Source organism: Cavia porcellus, unplaced genomic scaffold (assembly GCF_034190915.1).
Source record: "Cavia porcellus strain 051 isolate PalLab524CR breed Dunkin Hartley unplaced genomic scaffold, mCavPor4.1 scaffold_37, whole genome shotgun sequence".
Classification (NCBI taxonomy): domain Eukaryota; kingdom Metazoa; phylum Chordata; class Mammalia; order Rodentia; family Caviidae; genus Cavia; species Cavia porcellus.
The window spans coordinates 7,575,952-7,595,556 of record NW_026947520.1 but is presented as its reverse complement, the minus strand read 5'-3'; positions in this window follow the sequence as shown (position 1 = coordinate 7,595,556).

Genomic DNA, 19,605 nt, shown 5'->3' with positions numbered 1-19,605 from the left:
TAACATGAGTATTATTCTAAGATATCTTCTCTACTTCAACAGAGACTCTATGAATATGTGAGTTTCACCTTGCATCTTTGTGGCTCCATTCTCTTGGAATGTAACAGAAGAAACAGTGATACTATTATATTTTTGTGAGATTTAAATTTTGTTATGTGGTGCCTATAGACCCTACATTGTATGAAATCTTGAAAGAAACTCCAAAGTTGAAAGGTATCAGTAAAAGAAAATGCAATTAAAAAATAATAACAGGAAAAATGTTAGTTTATCAGATAAAACCAATACAAGTCTCATGAGAACACTAAAAAGTAATGCAAACAGTATCACAAAATGATGGATGGCCTCTAAAATTGTAAATATTGGATTAGACTGTTCCTTATTCTCATTATATAATCTTGAATAATTTCTCACTTTAACTCAGTAATCATATTTTTACTTTAGTGATTATGACTCTTCTTCTTTCACAGATTTGACTTTGAGTCTCATAACCGTGGCCAAATTCATGATCATTCTCCACAGAGAATCCCAGAAAGTGCAGTGGCTTCTGAGATGAATGGCTGCCTTAGAGATATTGGATGAAAACTTGTTTACTGTTTCCACAGGGTGGGAAGTGGTGTGTGTCTGGGCAGCATCTGTCTCCTGAGTGTCCTACAGGCCATTAACGTAAGCCCTAGAAATTTGAAGTGGGCAAAGCTTAAAACAAAATCTCTCAGAATGATGAACATCTCTTTTGTTTTCTTCTCTATATGCTGCTGAATCTCACTTTATCTGCGAGTTTGACTGAACATGCAGAAATAAGAATTTCACAAATAAAATAGAATTTCCATACAGTTCAACTCCAGATTATGAGAAAGTTTTGTATTGAGCAATGACAGTACTATTCTCCATAAATGATGCTGAGTACGTAAGAGTCATTCTCTTATAGTATCTGCACATTTTTCTTACTGTACAGAAACAATCAGCAGGTCAAATGCATTCATAGGACCTGACCTGTGTCACCTCTAGATGCTCCCCTATGACCAGAGTCATCTACAGTAACCTTGTCCTGATGTGCATGTACGTGAATTTCTGCACCATTACCTGCTCCATCCATGTGTGTTTGGCTGTTAATAATTGCTGCTTGTAGTTTTCACAGTTGTTTCCTATGTTGAGTTACTTTCCTCTCATTGCTGAGACCAAATACCTGACACCCAAAATGAAGGAAGGAGATGTTTATTCAGCTCTTTGTTTTTGGAGCTTTCAGTCCATGCTCAAGCTTGTTCCAAGGTTTGGAGCTTGGAGCTTTCAGTCCATGCTTGGAGCTTGTTCCAAGGCAGGGTAGTGTGTCTAAGGTCAAGCGTTCATGGCACCGACAACCAACAAGAGTGAAAAGAGCAACAATGGGAAGGCACACCTCCTTCTCTCTATTAAATTGTATGCCAGTTACCCATCCCTAGGTCAATGCAGCACTCACACTGCCAACTCCAGATATAGACAATGAACTGATCAAAAATGGTAAATTCAGCTACCTCCATTTTGGGGGAATATCCAAACACACCATAACACTGCCTTAATTAATTGGTGTTTCCCAGCACTTTGCACCTCTTAACTCATCAATTGTGGTCACAGTGTGCCCATCCTCTGTTGCATCTACTGTAAAAAGAGTATGTACATGTATTTTAAAGAGAAAAATGACATTTTAAATTTCATTAACTGATATTGGGATACTCAGAAGATTTATAACTTATTGATATAGCTTTGGTAATGCATGTTTCTAGGATTCTTTCCATTTGTGCTGTATTTTTCAGCCTATTACAGTAAAAGCTTTTCACCATAGGTATCGATGAACTTTGTTTCCACTGGATCTCTAATGCTTTTATTTCTATCATTCCAATATATTGAATTTGAAGTTTTTCCTTCCTCTTTTTTATAAATTGGCTAGAGTATTTTCATTGTTAGTTATTGTTTCAAAGAATAACATTTTTAATTGAATGATTCTTTGCATTATTTTCTTATTCTCAATTGGATTAATTTCCCCTCTGATCTTTATAATTTTCTCTTTTCTGTGGGCATTGGCCTTGGCTTGTTCTTTTTTTCTAGAGGTTTGAGATGCAGCATTAGGTTTTCTGTTTGTGTTTATTCTTTTTTCCCAATATGAGAACTTACTGCTCTAAACTTTTCTCTGTTGACTATTTTAGTGCATCACATAGGTTTTGGTAAGTTGTCTTTTAATGTTTATTTGTCTAATTTCTTTAATTTTCTCTGTGACCCATTGGTTGTTCAGCATGTTGTTATTTAATTTCCATGTTTTTATGTATATTTTGAAGTATCTTTTATCATTAATTTCTGATTCAAGTGCACTATGATCAGATAATATGCATGAGGATAACATTAATTCCTTTGTATTTTTAAGTATGTTTTATCATTTAGTATATTGTCCATTTTAGAGAATGTCCCATGTACAGCTGAGAAAAATGTGTATTCTGATGTTGGGGGGAACCCTGTACATGACTAGTAAATCCATTTGTTCGAAGTTTGATTCAATTCTTTATTTATTTGTTGATTTTATGTCTAGTTAATCTATCTCTTTGTGTCAATGCGGTGCTAAATTTCCTCATTGTAATTGCATTAATACTTATTTGATAACCCCATTATAATCGTGTCTATTAATATTTGTCTTACATATTTTGGTGCTCCCATATTGGTGAATGTATATATTTATGACTGTTATCTCTTTCTTTTTTTATTTAAAGAGAAAGAAACAAAAAATACATGGAGATAAAAAAAGGGCAGAAATAATACAGAATTACAGAAAAATAAATGGTAAGAAGTTGCCAGCTGATAAGTTATATACTGTCATCTTAGAAATAGCTGTTCAGGTTACAAAATTAAAGTGTGTAAAATGACATTCAAATAGTGACACTGCTAACAGTTCTGCTCAGTGATCCAACAAATCTTAGTAATATGGTTATTAGCACTACACACTTGTTTTATGTGTTAAGGAGGGTAAGATTAAACATATCAAAACAGAACAAAACATTTTATAAAAACAATTTAAAGAAATATAGATTTCAAAGCAAGTCCCCTGCAGATCTTCACTTTTTAATCTAATTGTCTCTAGTTTCTTCCAAATAGTCATCCCCATATTCATGCACATTAAATACATACTGCATGTTATAGAACTAATCAAATCATTACAGGATGATGAAGGCTTTTATGTCTTCAAGATCTGACATTGGGGGAAGACAATAATAACTACCATCACATCTCTCATTCTCTTCATAGTAGTTGTTCTTATCTTTATCTATGCTGAAATTGAACTTAAGAGACTACACTAATATCACTCTGGACAGTGAATAATAGTATCGCTAGATTTTATATCATAATGCTACAGAATTAGCATTGGGTCTCTTAGTGTCTCTTCTTCAGAGTATCTGTTCATTACATTTTGCATTATATAATCTGTTCCCATAAATAGTTTTTTTAAAAAAATCTTCTCATGTGTAAATTACAACATGTATATCTATTCCCTCTGTATTATACGGAAACACAAATCATGACAAGACAGACAAACATATTCCTAGAAAAGCATGCAATGAATAAGACACATAAGACCACAATATTAGGTGATCTACTGTAGTTATTATGCTTTCTCCTGTTATTTTCAATAGATTTGTCCACATCATCGGGCTTAATATGAACATAGTATTAACTGGCTATTTTTATAAAAACACCACTTTGAAAACATTGTAGGACTTGAGAGCCATAAACAATTAATACCAGTATGGATATCTTTTACATCTTGTCATCTTCAGATTAGTTGCCTCTACTTTTAGGGTTGAATTTAAACGTAGGGTAGAAATTAAACATAACTTAGAATACATGAAACAGATCCAAAGAGATTACCAGGAAACTCAAAACTCCATTGAACACTGGCAAAATGCCTTGACAGCAACTAAAGTTAGCCTTTTGAAACTTGAAGAGAGATTTATGATATATGATTGTAAAAGAAAAGACCTCTTAAAAATAACAAGGAACCAGAAAGAAACAATTCAAAGGATAGAAATTGAAAAAAGGATATATAACTTAAGAATAAAGCACGTGAGTGAGGAAACAGGAGCATCCAAAAATGAAATACAAAGAATATTCACAGATATATTAAAGCAAAATTTCCCATGTATACCAAAAAGAAATGATATACAGATAAAACAGGCATACAGAACACCAGCTACCTATAACCAAAACAGGTCTACACCCAAACATATAATAATCAAGATTCCAGATATCCACCAAAAGAACAGAATATTAAAAGCAGCCAGAGAAAAAAAGCAGATTACCTACAATGGCAAATTTATCAAAATAACAACAGACTTATCAACACAAACTCTTAAATCAAGAAGAGAATGGGGAGAAATATTTCAAATCCTGAAGGAAAATAATATGCAACCAAGACTCGTATACCCATCAAAGCTCTCTCTCAAAATTAATGGATAAATAAGGTGCTTCCAAGGCAAGGAGGAGCTATGGGAGTTCGTGGCCACCAACCCAAACCTACAGAGACTGCTGAAGGACATTCCAGAGAAAAAGAAGAAAGGATACCAGGATTCTGGCGATAGTGGCAGAGAGGCCTCAATGAACGGGGCAGACAGTGGAATGAGGGAGTATGGTGGAAAACTTATAGCAATAAAGTGGAGTAGCAGACATGAGGCAGAGATGGTAAGCTATAATCTTTAGTATAGATAGCTTTGATACACTATAAAAAGAGGCACAGGTCATTGTTAATAGTGTATCAGGATTTAAAAGACACAGTAATCTTATCGCCCAGTTTTGTTGAATTTAATTTGTTCTGGTTTGTCCATTTATGTGAGATTTGAGGGCAAAGGTATCTGACCCAAAAATAGCAGGTTATACCATGGCAACTATCCTTAATTTTCTATTTACTTAAACTGAAATTCTGTATTACTTACATTGTCTTACTATGACTGATCTTATTGGAATCCTATTCATAAGACCATGGTTTTGACTGTTATCTCTTTCTATTGAAGTTTTCCCCTAACAAGTATGAAGTGAACTTCTGTTTCTCTTTTGATCACTCTTTGATGTTCACATTGTCTCCAAACAGAATATCTACTCCTGTATTTTCTGGCTTCATGTTGCTTGGAGTAATGTTTTTCATCTTTTGACTTTTAGTGTATGAATTTCCTTTTGAGATAAACGTTTATACAGCATATTGTTGGATTTTATTTCCAGTCTGTTTCTTTCTTTATTGTTCTTACTTTAAAGAGAACAAAGCACTACAAAGGAAAACAAAATAGAATAACCAGATCAGAGCAAAACAATCTAAAAAACACAGGATTTCAGAAAAAGACAACAGGAAATCAATAGTGGCTACCATAATGTCTCTTGTTTTCTTCAAAATGATTGTCCAGACCTGTGTTCCTCAGTACCCTACCACCACCATTGGCTTGGAGGGTAACCACTGTGCTCCACCCCAGATCAGGCCACTGAGCTGCATCTGCACCCTTTGACCCCCTCCCACTAGTGCCGAGGACAATCACCGCACCTCACACTGGCTTGGTCTGCTGAGCTACACCTGCACCTCTGAATGTCCCCCATGCATGCAAGCCAAGAGGTTAACAACTGCCCTGAACCCTGGATTGGACCACTGAGCTGCACCTGTACCCCTGTGTGCCCTAACACTGCCATTGGCCTGGAAGGTGACTGCTGTGCTCCACACATGCTCAGGTCACTGAGCCACACCTGGGTACTTGTGCACCTCTCAAACATGCAAGCTAGGAAAAGGATCACTGAGCTCCACTCTGGCTCTGACCACCACCACACACATGAGCTGGCACAGTACTTCCACGAACTGATGCAAAGGACTGCCACACCATCCCTGGCTTGGCCCACTGCCCTTGGATACCCTCCACGTCTCTTAGATCAGCGTATTGCTGTGGGGATTTGTCTCACACTTCCTTTCCCAGAACCTTGAACTGTAGTATACTGACAGTGTTGGTTTGATAGGAGACTTGGTGGCCCCTCGCCCGTACAGAGGACCCAGGCAGGTTCCAGTCACTATGTACCTTACCCAAGAATCAGTGGATGTCAACAACACAGTAGAACCCTAGGAAACACACTGCTCACAGTGCAAAGGCCAAAACTAAGCTATTCACAAAGCAATGGCAGAAAACTATCCAAACATGGGGAGAAATCTGATATACATATAGTGAGGCATATAGGACATAAAACACTCATAACCAACAAAAATCTACACCCAGCATTATAATAATTAAGATATCAGACATACCGCATAAAAACAGAATACTAAAAGCTGTTATAGAAAAGACACAATTCTCCTTTCAAGGAAAGCCTATTAGAATCACCACAGCCTTCTCATTACAAACCTTCAGTTTAACATAAGCTTGGAGTGAAGTAGTTCAATCCCTAAAAGAAAACAACTTTTATCCCATATTGATGAACCTAGAAAAACTGTCTTTCACATTTAATGGAAAAACATGATACGTCCATGACAAAAAACAACTGAAGAAATTCATATATACCAAGCCAACATTCGAAAGAGTATAGAAAGACATGGTAGAAAGTTAAAATTACCACAATCTCCAGAACAACAACAGAATGAAACAACCCAACTGGGTAAGAAATTAAACACGGAAGAAAAGTGGGAAACCAATAACAGGAACACAAGGTGGAAAAGTCAGATCAGTACATATCAGTGATATACATAAATATAAATGGGCTCAATTCACCTGTCAAAAGAAACTGGTTGACAGAATGTATCAAGAAACATGGTTCCAAAATATACTGTAGGTGAGAAATACATTTGACGCAAAAAGAAACTCATAGACTAAAAGTCAAAGTATGAAAAACAGTATCCCTTGCATAGAAACCCAGAACAATGCACGGGTAGCTATTCTGTTTGCAGACAAAATGAATTTGCAACCAAAAACATTAAAGGAAGTAAAGAAGGCCACTACACACTTGTAAGTGGAAAGCTACAAAACGAAGAACTAACAACTTGAAATATATATGCAACAGATACAGGAGAACCCAACTATATAAAACAAATATTAATGAATATAAAAAGCCAAATACAGAAGAACACAATTGTAATAGGGGAACTTAACACCCCACTGTCACAAACACATAGATCAAATAGTCAAAAAGTCAGAAAAGAAATGACAGAAATAAATCATACCTATGAACTAATGGACTTGGCAGTTGTTTACAGTATTCCACCCAACTACATCTAAATATACATTGTTTTCAGCTGCACATGGGACATTCTCTGAAATAGACCATATTTTAACTCATAAAACATTCTGAAGTATAGGTAGTGAAATTACCCCATGCATAATATCTGATTATAGTGCACTAAAATTGGAAATCAATGGCAAAAAATTTGCAAAAGCTGCATAAATACATGGAAATCAAATAAGAGACTTCTGAACAAACATTAGGTTGCAAATGAAATTAAAGAGGAAATAAAACAATACACACAAAACAATGAAAAGGCAGAAACAGCATACTGTAATATATGGGATCAATGAAAGCAGTCCTAAGAGGGAAATAGACAGCAATAAAATGTCACATCAAGATAATGAATTGAGCATAAATAAATAACCTAATGCTACATCTCAAGCCTCTATAAAATGAAGAGGAAATCAAATCCAAAGCTCATAGAAGAGAAGAATTTGTCAAGATTGGAGCAGAAATTAATAGACTTGAAACTAAAAATATGAAATATTAATGAATCAAAGATATTTTTGTAAGAATAAAAAAATTGATAAATCTCTATTTTATCAAAAAAATCTCAATTTTATCAAGAAAAAGAAAGAAAAAACTCAAATCCATGCATTAAGAACTGACAGAGGGAAATTACTACAGATCCTATGGAAATTAAAAAGATCATGAAACACCTACTTCAAAAATCTCTACTAACATAAGGTTTAAAATACAGAGGAAATGGTTAGATATTTAGAAATATATGAACTACCAAAGCTCAGTTAAGAAGATAAAATGATTTTGAATCACCCGATATCAGCTACTGAATTTGAAAACATCTTTAAATGTTAACCAACAAAAAAAGCCCAGGTAATGTTGGATTAATGGCTGAATTCTGTAAGAAATTTAGAGAAGATTTGATGCCAATGCTTCTTAAACTCCAATGTAATTGAAAGAGGATCAGTCCTCCTTAAATCATTATTGGAGGCAAGTGTCACTCCGATACGAAAACCAGAGAAAGACCCAACCAAAATGGAAAACAATAGACCGATTTCACTAATGAACATTGCTGAAAATATTCTCAATAAAATATTGTCAAAGAGAATGCAGCAAATCTTCAAAAAGTTTATACAGCACAACGAAGTGAGATTTATTTCAGGAATGCAATAATGGTTCAATATATGCAAATCAATAAATGTAATACATCACATTAACAGAGCCAAAAATAAAAATCACATGATCGACTCGAATAGATGCAGAAAAAGCTTTTGATAAAGTCCAACATTTGTTCATGATTTTAAAAAAAAGTACAGAAACTCGGAATAGATGGTATGTACCTCAATCACATAAAGGCCATTTATGAGAAAACAACAGCCAACGTTAATCTAAATGGACAGAATAGTTTTAGAAATATTAGCAATCACAGAATAGGCAGAAATTAAAGGAATAAAATACAAAAAGAAGAACTTAAATTATCATTATTTGCAGGTGACATGATACTCTACTTAGAACACCCAAAAATATGCCATAAAAAAACTACTAGAGATAATAAACATTCCAGCAGCATAGCTGGATACCAAGTTAACACTCAAAAATCAACAGCATTCTTTTACAGAAACAACAAACTCCCTGAGAAAGAAATTATGCAAATTTTGCTTTTCACAACACAATAGCATCTAAAAAAACTCAGATACTTAGAAATCAACCTAACCACCAGTGTAAAATATCTATAGGCTGAAAATTATACTACTCTGTAAAAGAAAATTAAATAGGATATTAGAAAATGGAAGGAAATTCCTTGCTTTGGCTAGGAAGATCCAACATTATGAAAATGGCCACACTCCCAAAACTGTTATACAGATCCAATGTAATCCCAATCAAAATACCATTAACATACCTGACAGATCTAGAGAAAATAGTCCTAAATTTCATTTGGAAAGAGAAGAAATCTTGAATATCAAAGGTGATTCTTGGCAATGAAGGCAAGACAGGAGGTATCATAATCCCTGACTTGAAGCTATACTACAATGTCACAATAAGAAAATCAGCATGGTACTGGCAAAGAAATATACCTGAGGGTCAATGGAACAGATTATAAGACACCAACACTACTATAAAAACTCTCAGTCACATTATATTTGACAAAGGGGCTAAACATCTCCACAGGAAATGAGATAGCTTCTTTAATAAGTGGCATTGGAAATTTGGCTTTCTGCATCCTGAGGACTGAAAACAGACCCATGCCTATTACCATACACTAAAATAAAGTCAAAGTGGATCAATGATATAAATATTAAAACAAAAACACTAAATCTACTGGTGGGAGAGGTAGGTAGACATCTTGGAGCCATAGAGCTAGGGAGAGAATTAATGAATAAACTCAAACCAAGTAGAAAATACTTCAAAGAATCAACAACCGGGATTTCATGTTACTAAAAAAGTTTCTGCATTTCAAAATAACGCACCAACAAAATGAAAAGAAAACCTACTGAATAGGAAATAATTTTAGCCAGCAACCTCTCAGACAAAGGACTTATATCCAGAACATATAAAGAACTGAAAAAAACGAAACCCCCCAAATTCAAGGACCCTCTCCAAAAATGGGCATCAGAGATGAACATATAGTTCTCAGATGATGATATACAAGTGTCAAATAAATACATGAAAAAAATGTTCATCATCACTGGCCATTCAAGAAATGCAAATTAAAACAGCATAGAGATTTCATCTCACTCTGGACAGAATAGACTCCATCAAGAAAATAACTGATAACAAATATTGGTGAGGATGCAGGAAAAAAGAAACACTTCTCCATGGTTGGAGGGAGTGCAGACAGGTGCAAGCATTGTGGAAATCAGTGTGGAGATTCTTCAAAAAACTACAATTAGAGGTTCCATTAAATCCAGGTATTCTTCTCTTGTGTAATTTCCCAGAAAAATTGAAAAGGTCATGTCACTGATATGTATAAGGTCATAACAGCACAATTTGTGATAACTAACTCTTGTAAACAACCAAAATGCCCATCAACCACAGAATGGATAAAAAAATGTGGTAATTTTATACACATAGAAGACTACTCAGCTATTAAAAGGATAGTTTTGAGGCCTTTATATGAAAATGGAGGAAACTTGAGAATATCCTCATTAGTGAGATAATTGATACTCACATTAGTAAGTATCCCATTGTCTCTCTACTGTGACAAATAATAAAAACTGGTAAAATAATGAGATACAAAATTATAACAGAAACTGTAAAAAAAAAGTGATGGAAAGTGCTCTAAAGGGTATAATGGTATGTATAGTGTGTAAGATAGAAGATCATATTATGAAATTTATGTTGGATCATTGAACAGAAGCATTTGCACTGTCAATTTTTGAGTGTCTAGCTATGTTTATTGCTTTGATTTTGTGACTTTGGCAACTATTTTTAAGATGACAATGTGAAATGTATCAACTAACAAATTTATGATGTTATTTTTTTCAATTCTATATTGGTCCATTTTTTTGTTTTTCTATATTTTTAAGATTTCTTTTAAAAATAACATTATGCAATTTAACAATCATTGTTAGATTTCTTTCATTGTTTTGAAAACCTATATTGTTACTGTTTTGGGTTTGTTGTTATTCGTTAAATCTTTTGCTTTCTGTTTTACTTTTCTGACTTATTTTTTATTTTTTTTTTTAAAAATTAAGTACCAAAAAACACCCCAAAATATTTGTATATACCCTCACAAACAATAAGATAATACAATTCAAAAAGTTATAAAAGCAATCAAAATAAAAGAATGAGAACCTTAAGTGTTTTCAACACTAGACACTATGAAATCAATATTGTCTACAGTAATGTCTCTTGTTTTCTTCAAATTAGCTGTCAATATCTTAATACATATTGAAATCAAATAATTGAAAACGGACTACAGCCAATCAAAACCAAGAATAAAAGCATTATTGGACTTTGAAACAAAACTGATGGGAATGCATCAATGGCTACCATGATGCCTCATTTTCTTTACTGTAGTTGTTCATACTAACACACATAACAGAATCAATTCTTATAAACCCTTTAGGTGATGTTCTAGGTATATATGCCTATGCATGTACGTCAATCCATTATATATTAAAAGAATAAGAAAACAACAAATACATAACTATAACTAAGATTCCACAATAATAACTATGTAGGGTTCAACACAAGGTGGTAGGAACATAATAAATTTTGTTGATTTACATAGTTATCTTTAAAAATCTTATTCCAATTATTGGATACAGTCATGAAAAATTGATTTAATTCTACAGATGTTAACTGTTTTGTTCCAAGAACTAATTGAATTAGTAATACAATCATCTTAGTAATCTTAAGTGTATATATACACATTTATATCTTTTTTCTTCTTTCTTCCTTGTTTGCTCCTTTTCCCTATATGAGTTATTCTTTTCTCTTTGAACAGTTCCCTATCCCTTAACAATATTCAGTGAAGATTTTGTATCTTATTTATTCTTTATGGTTTTTATACAAGGAAGACAATACCATATGTACACACGTGAATGTTATTTATTTTAGTTATGTGTATGGTCTCAAGTCACATCTATTTACCTATCAAAGCTTCAATGTGGTCTTTCTTTAGAGTTGATTAGTATTCACTGCATAAAAATATATCATTTTTATCCATTACTCAGTTGGTGAATATTTAGTTTGTTTCCAAGGCTTGCCTATTATGAAGTTTGCTGCTATAAACATAGGTGCACATATATCACTGTGGTATGATGTTTTCAGTTATTCTTGGAATATGCCTAAAAGTGGAATAGCTGGGTCAAACACGACCTCCCATCTCAGCTTTTTGACAAATGTCCGGACTGATTTCCACAGTGGTAGTGACAGACTACATGCCCACCAACAGTTGCGAAAGTGTTTCCTGTTCCCCACATCCTCTTCAGGATTTGCTGTTGGAAATTTTCTTGATCTTGGCCATTTTTTTCATATATTTATTTGCCATTTGTATTTTTTCAGCTGATAAGTGTGTATTCATCTCAGATGCTCATTTTTGGATTGGGTTTTTGATGTTCAGGGACCTGAATTTTTTAAAATATTCTTTATGTATTCTGGATAGAAATCTTTGTCTGAGGGACCGTTGACTAAATTATTTCTAATTCATGGTATTTCTTTTCACTCTGTTGGACAGTTCTTTTGACATGAAAAAAATCTTTTCACACTTGGGAGACAATATGGTATGTACATGTGACTTTTCGTTGACTTCTTAGTATTTTCTTAAGTTAAATCTATTTACTTATAAATATATCAATGTGATAATTCTTAATAGCTGAGTAGTACTTCATTTTGTAAAAGGACTACATCTTTTTCTATCCATTACTCTGCTGATGGGCATTTATGTTTTTTCCAAGATCTGGATATTACAAATTTGCTACTATAAACATGAGTGCATGTATAACATTGTGACATGATGCTTTCAATTCTTCTGGGAATATACCCAGAAGTGGTATAGCTGGGTCAAAAGGGACTTCCAGGTCCACGTTTTTGAGGAAACTCCAGACTGACCTCCAAAATGTTTGCACCAGCCTACAGTCCCCCCAACTGTGCAGGAGAGTTCCTTTATCACTACAGCCTCTACAACATTGGTTGTTGGTAGTTTTCTTTATCTTGTCCATTGTTTCTGGAGTGAGATGGAATCTCAGCATGATTTGATTAGCATTTCTCTAATGACCAATGATGCTGAACATTTTTTCATGTATTTATTTTCCATTTGTACTCCTTTATCTGAGAATTGTGTATACATTTCAGATGCCCATTTTTGGATGCTTCTTTGAATTTTGAGGATCTGATTTTTTAAATTATTTATGTTTTAGACAGAAGCCCATTGTCAGAGGGACAGTTGACTAAGACATTTTCAAAATTCATGGGTTTCCTTTCTACCCTGTTGGAGATTTATTTTGACATTGTGAAAACTTTGTAATAAGATTAGATCCCAATTATTGCTTCTGGGAAGCACTTCCTATTTGGTTTGATTTTTGTTCATGAAATCTCTACTTACCCTTATGTTTTCAAGATTTCTACCTACTTTTTCTGGCAGCAAATTTAGTGTTTCTGTTTCAATATTTAGATATTAGATTCACTTTGACTTTAGTTTAATATAATAGGCATGGGCCTACTTTTAGTTTTGAGCATATGGAAAGCCAGTTTTTCCAGCACTATCTATTAAAGGGGCTATTAATCCAGTGAACAAGTTTAGCCTCTTTGTCCAAGATAAGGTGGCTGAGTGTGTTTGTAGCTGTGAGTCTATCTTCCAATCTATTGCACTGATCTTCAAGTGTGTTCTTATTCCAGTGTCATGTTCATTTTATCTTAGTAGCTTTGTAGTATAATTTCAAGTCAGGAATTGTGATGCTTCTGGCCTTGCCACTGTTGCTCATAATTTCCTTTGCTCTTCTAAGTCTCTTCTGGTTTCATATGAATTTTATGAATGATTTCTCTATCTCTGTGAGATATGGTAATGTTATTTTAAGTGGAATTGCATTACACCTGTACAACAGTTTTGGGAGAATGGCCATTTTCACAATGTTTGTTTTTCCTGTCCATTAACAAGGAATGTCTTTCTATTTTATGCAATCCTATTCAGTTCCTTTAATCAGAGTATTATAATTTTCATTGAACAGATGTTTTGCATCCTTTGAAGATTGATTTCTAACTATTTCATTTTTTGAATGCTATTGTCAAGGGTGTGATTTATTTTATTTTTCTCTCAGGAAGTTTGTTGCTTGTGTACAGGAATGCTTCTGATTTTTAAGTGTTGACTTTATATCCAGCTGCATTATTAAGCCCAGGAGTTTTTCAATAAAGTTTTGGGGGTCTTCTAGGTATAGTATCATTTCATCTGCAAGTAATTGTAAATTCACTTCTTCCTTTGTTATACTTCTTTCTTTTATTCCTCTGTCTTCTCTGTCTTGCTCTGGCTAATATTTTTAGTAATATATTGAATAGGATTGGCCATAGTGGACAGCATTGTATTTTTCATGATTTTAGAGGGGAAAGCTTTCTGTTTTTGAGCATTTAACATGATGCTTGCTGTTGGTTTTTCATAGGTGTCTTTTTTCTGGTTGAGCTAGAGACACCTATTCTGATTTTCCACAGAGTTATTATAATGAATGAGTGTTGGACTTTATCCAAAGCTTTTATTTTACATCTATAGAAGTGCTATGTGATTTGTATTTTTTTGCTCTATTGATATGGTAGATTACATTTATTGATTTATGTGTGTTGAACCATTCCTGCATTCCTGGGATAAATCCTACTTGGTCATGGTTTATAATCTTGATGACACGCTGCATTCTGTTTGTCAGTATTTTATTGTGGATTTTTGCATCTATGTTTATTAGGACATTGGACTGCAGTGTTCTTGCTCCTTGTATACATCACCTTTACTTTATTTATTCATATATGTGAATGAACTGCTTTAAGGTAGTCATTTGTGTGTATTATTTCACATCACTGTGTGTGGCAATCTGTCCATCTGTCCATATGTTTGTTAACAACTGTGTGTGTGTATATTTCATTCACTGATGCCTTTGTAGATAAATAAAAGAATGTATCAACGCAGTCTTTATGTTTCTATGTGTTTGTGTTTGTATAAATGCATATATCCGCCTCAACTTGTGCGACAAGAAAGTTAATTCAGACAACACAGAACAACATCAAAGAAACTGTGAGAAAGGAGTAATTAAATGTGGTAAAGGAAAAGCAGGTGGAGAAACAGAGTTCTCAAAAGGGAGAAGCTAGTGAGCGAGGTAAACATGCCCCAAGTAGACAGGAGAAATGAGAATGTATGGAACACAGAAGAAAGGAAAATTTTGAAAGTAAAATTCAAAGAAAGCAAAGATGTGCGGTGAGAGCAATATGGAAAGGGTGTATAGGAAAAAAAAGGGCCAAAGAAAATCCTTTAAAAAAAAAAAGGTTAAAGAGTAACTCTCCAAAAATATCTCAATTAAAACATGCTCTAGAGAGATATCTGAGCTAAAATAGTCAGTAATTACTAACAGGAAAACCGAAAGTGTGCACTTCAATTGTAAAGGTAGATATAAACTCAAATGCATAATATTCTAATATAATGGCTCTCTGTACATCTCATGAAAATCTGTGAAAGTGTATTTTAATGCTGAAACTAAATATTCTAATGTACATATTCTAATAATGTCATGTTTCTTTATAAATTATTTTAAAAGTATTTGTTTATTTTAAAAGATTAATTTAAAAGAGGACATAGCAAAACAGCTCAGAACAGAACAATTTAAGCAACATAGTGTTTCACCACAAGACAATCCATCATAACTATATCTACCATAGTGTCTCTTTCTTTGAAATATGTGAGTATAACTTCACACATTATAGTAGCAAACATAACAAAAGAGTATAAAACCATTCAGGACATATTACGTATTACAGGACGTTTAGAACCAACTAACAGAAAATAAACAATGGTTACTATATTATCTCCTTGTCCATAAAAATTTTATTTTTACTATCACACATAACAATATCCAATGAGACACAACATGGTAGAATCAATGGATACAGAAGAACAAAAGCATGGTATGACTTCAAAACAAGAATATATTAAAACAGCCCAGGCTACTATAATGTCTTTTTTTCTTCAAAATGTCTGTTGAACCATTAAGACAGCAAAATCAAACAACATAGAATAAAACCATTCCAGCTAAGGAATAAAAATATTATATTGCTTCAAAGCAATATAAAGGAGAATCATGATTACCATATACTTTCATGTATTCATCCCATTTCTTACAATACGGAGACTATATGGTATTTGTACATGTGATACGGATACCATTTATAACTGAGTAGCACTCCACTGTATAAAAATATTGCAACTTTTTTATCCATTCTTCAGTTGATGAACACTTAAGTTGTTTCAAAGATCTGGCTATTACAAATTGTGCTGCTATAAACATGGGTACACATATATCACTGTGTTTTGATGTATTTAGTTCTTCTAGGAATATGCCGGGAAGTGCAATAGCTGGAACAAATGGGACTTCTAATCCCAGATTTTTGAGAAATCTTGAGTCTGACCTCCACAGTGTTTAAAACAGTCTACATTCCCAGGAACAGTGTAGGAAATTTTCTTTTTCTCCACAGCCTCTCTAGCATTTATTGGTAGATTTCTTGATCCTGGCCATTCTTTCTGGAGTGAGATGGAATCTCAGGGTGGTTTTAATTTGCATTTCTCTAATGAGTAATAAGGATGAACATTTATTCATGTATTTATTTGCCATTTGTATTTCTTCATCTGAGAAGTGTGTCTTCACCTCAGATGCCTATTTTTAGATTGGATCTTTGAATTTTGAGGGTCTGATTAAAAAAAAACATTCTTTATATGTGTTAGACAGAAGCCCTTTGTCTGAGGGAATGTTTATTAAGACTTTTTCCCAGTTTGTGGTTTTTCTTTTCACTATGCTGGAGGTTTCTTTTGATGTGAAGAAACTTTTTAATAATACATAATCCAAGTTACTGAATCTGGGAAGTATTTCCCATGATATTTGATTCCTGTGCATGAATTCTCTACCTACCCCTATGTCTTAAAGGTTTTTTACCCAATTTGTCTTCCAACAGACATAGTGATTCTGTTTTAATATTCAGATATTTGATCCATTTAGATTTTAATTTAGTACATGGTGATAGGCATGAGTCCAGGTATAGTTTTGGGAACATGGAGAGCCAGTTATTCCATCCCATTTCTTAAAGAGACTATCATTTTTCCAGTGAAAATGTTTGCCCCCCTTTATTAAAGATAAGGTGGTTGAGTGTGTGTGTAGTTGTGGTTTGTCTTCTAATCTATTCCATTGGTCTTTAGACCTGTTTTTATTCAAATACCATGTTGATTTTACTACAGTTGCTTCATAGTATAAGTTCACATAATGGATTGTGATGCCTCCTAACTTGCCTTTGCTGCTTAGAATTGTCTTTGCTATTCTATGTCTCTTCTGGTTCCATATGAATTCTACCAGGGATTTCCCTGGATCTGACATATTTTGTTAGTATTTTTATCATTATTGCATTGAATCTGTATAACAGTTTTGGTAGAATGGAAATTTAAACTATATTTAATCTTCCTATTCATGAGCAAGAGATGGCTTTGCATTTTCTGAAATAATCTTCAATTTCTTCCCAGGGCATTATAATTGTCCATGTATAGATTTTTCATATCTTTCTCTTTTTTCTTTCTAGATATTAATTTCTATGTAGTACTTTTTTAGATGCTCATGTAAAGGGTGTGGCTTCTCGTTATTCTCTCAGTGATTTTGTTGTAGTTTATAGGAATGCTATTGATTTTTGAGTATTGATTTTGTATTCAGCTACATTGCTGAATTTCTTTATTATATGTAGGAGTCTTTAAATAGAGTTTTGGTGGTCTTCTATGTACAGTATCATGCCATCTTCAAGTAATGTTGATTTAACTTCCTTTTCTACTGTCTTTACCCCTTTTGTTTTTCTTTCTTGCCTAATTGTTCTGGTTAGCATTTCCAGTACTATGTTGCATAAGCGTGAAGAGACATCCTTATCTTGTGCCTGATTTTAATGTAAAGGCCTTCCGTTTTTGGCCATTTAATATGATGATGTATGTTGGTTTGTCATAGATGGCTTCTATCATATTGATGCAAAGACCATGTATTCCAAATTCCTGCAAGTTTCTTATTATGAATGAATTTTGAATCATATCAAAAGCTTTATATGCATCTATAGAAATGATCATGTGATTCTTATTTTTTGTTTTACTGTCATGGTGGATTACATTTATTGATTTATGTTTATTGAAGCATCCCTGCATTAATGGAATGTATAATTTTCTTGATGATATGCTGCATCCTATTTGCCAATCTTTTACTCAGGATTTTTCATCTGTGTTCATTACGGAAGTTGGCCTGCAGTTCTGTTTTTTACTTGGGTCTTTCTCAAGTTTTTGTACTAGAGTAAAATTTGCTTCCAAGAATGACTTAGAAATGATTGCTTCCCTTTCAATTTCATTGAAGATTTTGATGAGTTTCTTGTAGACAGCATATAGCTGGATGTTATTTCTTGATCCATTGTGCCAGTCTTTTTCTTTTAATTGGTGGATTGAGACTATTAACATTCATGGTTATAACTGTTATATATTTGTTTATTGTTGATGTATAATCTTTCTGCTGTCACATCTTTATCTTTATTTTTCAGTTCTAAACAGAACAGTTCTAAACAGAAAGATAAAGCAGACTTTATTGTTTGCTTTGCTTAGTGTTTTTTCTAAGTGTATCTAAACTGCCTTTCAGTAATCTTTGCAGGATTGGCTTGGTGATCATGCGGTTCTTCAGCTGTTATTTGTCATGGAAGTATCTGATTTATCCATCCAAGGACAGTTTTACAGGGTACATCATTCTAGGCTGGAAATCATTTTCTTTTAGAAACTGGGATACTTCACTCGATGCTCTTTTTGACTTCATTGTTTGTGCTGAGAAGTCTTCTGTGACTTTGATAGGTTTTCCATTATGGTGATATATCATTTCTCTTTAAGAGTTTTTAATATTCTGTTCTTTTGTTGGATTTCTGGGATGGTGATTATTATATGTCTGGGTTTAATTTTATTTTGGTATGGCTTTTTGGAGTTTTATATGCTTTGGTGATCCTAATGTCAGTTTTTCTTCTACACTTGGGAAATTTTCAGCTTTTACTTCTCTAAATATCTTCTTGAAATGATTTGTGCTGTCCCCTTCTTTTTTTTTATCCATATGAATCTTATGGAGTTTTTTTCTGTATCATCACACAGCTGTTGGATTGTTATTTCCTGATTCCCTGTTATTTTTAAAAGATTTTTCCATTCCTGTTTACTAGCTGCAATCTTGTCTTCAAGGTGAAATTCTATCTTAACTTTCCTTGAGTCGGTTTTGAAAACTTTTGATGAAATTTTTTTGTTTCCTTTAAAACTCACTGAATATGCTTTAGGTATTCTGTTTGCTTCTTACATTGTTCATCCAGGGATTCTATCTTTTGGTTTTGTCCCCATAATTTTTTAACTATGTCTGTTTTAGATGTGTTTAGCATCTCTTTAATTACTTTTATCCTTTCTTCTTTTACCTGGGAAATTATTTTTTGTTTTAATTCCTTTAAAGCTTCCCAGAGTTGCTTTTTTATTTCAGTTGCTCTTATTTCAGGTAGTTCAGGTGTATAGCATAACATTTCTTCTATGTACATATCTCCTAAGGTTTCTTGGGATGGGCTTGAGGTTTGAGAATGTATTTTTGTCCTTTGTTCTGTCATTGTCCTATATTTCCCTGTTTCAAGTTTTGTTTCAAGGCTTCCCTTAGGCCTGTTGGTAATCATCTT